Genomic DNA, 2,854 nt, shown 5'->3' with positions numbered 1-2,854 from the left:
TAGCTTTTTTGTAAACTAGTCTAACTGATAGAGTATTTTTTTGATGCATTAATGTGGCTTGCAGATGCTTTTGATTTTGCTTTTCTATTAGTTTGTAGCTTTGTATGTTCTCTATTGCCCAAATTAGACAAGGTTTATTTAACATTTTAGTTATAGCATCTTATGGAAGTTTTAGTTTACCTTGCTTTGTTTTTAACACATTTAACACCAAGAAGTTGATTATATGAGAAGATTATTATAATGTGACTATTCCTAATTTTGGTTTGTGTGGTTATCATTTATTATTATTACTATTAAAGCTATGAATTATACTTGTTACTCTAGTTTTCTAATGCGTATCTTTGTTTTTTTAGGTCATGGAAACCTTCGCTGATGAACCCTATGTCCAAACACCAGCTGCTACCCAAGCTGAAGCAGCTGCTGCTGCTGAGTTGCTCCTAATTCCACCATGCCAAGTGAGTATGACGGCTCCTGTTAGTGGTACTTGTAGTGGTAGGAAAAAGTCACTTGCTTGGGCTTATTTTGAGGCGAGGGTGATATTAGTAAAACTAAGGCTATTTGTAATTTTTGCCAAAAATCGTATAATGCTGATAGTAAGAGTTGTGGTACTAGTAATTTGTTAGCTTATGTGCCAATATGTCCCAAGAACCCTAATAGAGATTATCTAGTTAAAGGGCAGAAAACATTAGCTTTTGAACCTAAAAAGGATGGAGAAGACGGATTCCACCTTGTGTCAACAACCTTTTCTGTTGAGGCTTCTAGAAAGGCATTGGCCGAAATGATTGTAATTGATGAGTTTCCTTTTAGGTATGTCGAGGGATATGGGTTTAAGAAGTATGTAACTACCTTACAACCTAAGCTACGATTAAAGGATATCCCATCTCGTTAAACTGTGGCTAGAGATGTGATTGGCATTTATAATAGTGATGGAGAGAAGCTAAGGAAATCCTTGAAGGGTTGTACGGTGTGTCTCACTACGGACACATGGTCTTCTGTTCAAAATTTAAATTATATGTGTCTCACATGTCACTTTATTGATGATGCTTGGAAATTGCATAAGAGAATTTTAAATTTTTGTCAAATTGAAGACCACAAGGGGGAGCCTATAGGTAGAAAAATTGAAATGTCATTGCGTGAATGGGGTATTGATGGGATATTCACCTTGACAGTGGATAATGCTAGCTCAAATTTAACAAAAATTAAATTTTTGCAAAGGGTGACTAAAGATTGGAATGGAACAGTTTTAGGAAAGGAGTACATGCACATGAGGTGTTGTGCTCATATCCTAAATCTCATTGTGGGGGAGGGTTTGAAAGATATTGATGTTTTGTTGCTAAGGTGCGTGAAGCTATGAGGTATGTGAAGTCCTCACCCAATAGAAGTCAAATTTTTAGGAGTTTTATGGAGAGGTTAGGTATGAAGTCCAAGAGTCTTCTTAGTCTAGATGTACCTACTAGGTGGAACTCGACCTATATCATGTTAGAAAATGCTGAAAAGTTTGAGACAGTGTTCCTTAAAATGAATTTTAAAGATGATGGTTATTCGTCGTACTTTAAGACCAAGGAAGATAGTGGTGGTTTGGGATCTCCATGTATGACTGATTTCTAAAATTGTAGGTCATTTGTGACTTTCTTAAGGCTTTTTTATAATGCAACGAAGAAATTCTCTGGTTCTTTGTACGTTACTTCAAATGCCTTCTATGATGAGATCTTTGTTATTCAAGAGAGTATTTCCAATTTAGTTAAATCCCAAAACACTCTCTTAAAAAACACAGCCACAAACAGGCAGACTAAATTTGAGAAGTATTGGGGGGAAGGGGAGAAAATTAATGATCTTTTGTATGTGGTTGTGGTTATTGATCCATGAAAAAAAATTGAGATTTTTGAAGTTATCTTTTTCTGAAATTTATGGGAATTTAGTTGCAAAAGTGATGGTTGATAAGGTAAAAGATCTTTTGTATAAGTTGTATAATTTTTACTCTTCTATTCATTCACCAAATTTGCAAGAACAAAGTGGAAGCGAGAGGTCAGAATTGGAAAGTGATGATAATGATCCATATGTGATAGTTCACTCGCGATATGAACGTTTTTTGGAAGTTGAGCAATCTGCAGGTTGTAGTAATGAGCTTGAGAAGTATTTGGCTGAAAACTGTGATGGGAGAAATGATGTGAATTTTGAGATATTGGAGTGGTGGAGGGACAATTGTAGTAGGTACCAAGTGTTGTCTAAAGTTGCTAAGGATGCGCTGGCTGTACCAGTTTCTACTGTTGTATTTAAGTCTGCATTCAGCACTGAAGGTCGAATTATTAATCCATTTCGAAGTTCACTATCTCCTCTCATGGTTCAAAACCTTGTATGTTCACAAAATTGGCTTCAAGCCACAGTTCCAATTTCTCATCGCAAGTCAAGGATGATGTAGAGGCATTGGAGGAGGAGTTACTTGACTTAGGTAATATGTTTAAATTCTGAAATTTAGTCTATTAATTTTATTGAAAGTCTTATGTATTCAAGCAAAATTTAATCTATTGTGTTTATTTCCTATTCTTTTTTAGTTTTAAATGAACAACCAACAGCAAGTGCAACAGCAAATACCAAGGGTTCCACTTTAGGCAAACGACCCTTAATTAGCATTGATGATTAATCGCTGACTTGGTATGATTCTGCCTTTAGCCCCCTACTATTATAAACTTGGTTTCCTTACTAGTTGGTCTTGTATTTGGTACTAATGTATTGTTTCTTAAATAATTTTTCTGTCTATTGTAGGAGGATGATAATTTATTTTGTAAAAAATGCAGCTTTTTGGAAATATTTTGGAAGCTTTTTTGGACATGTCACTTTTCTAACTTGTAACGAT

At 35.1% G+C, this 2,854-nt stretch overlaps 1 pseudogene; it reads left to right on the top strand.

Annotated features, from left to right (window-relative positions):
* The first annotated feature begins 356 nt into the window (after nt 1-356).
* On the top strand, nt 357-2,641 carry LOC142625423 (zinc finger BED domain-containing protein RICESLEEPER 1-like; annotated as a pseudogene).
* The last annotated feature ends 213 nt before the right edge of the window (nt 2,642-2,854 follow it).

This window comes from Castanea sativa, chromosome 1 (assembly GCF_040712315.1).
Source record: "Castanea sativa cultivar Marrone di Chiusa Pesio chromosome 1, ASM4071231v1".
NCBI classification, from domain to species: Eukaryota; Viridiplantae; Streptophyta; class Magnoliopsida; order Fagales; family Fagaceae; genus Castanea; species Castanea sativa.
The sequence above is the reverse complement of the archived record's forward strand: the minus strand, read 5'-3'. Positions and strand labels throughout refer to the sequence as shown.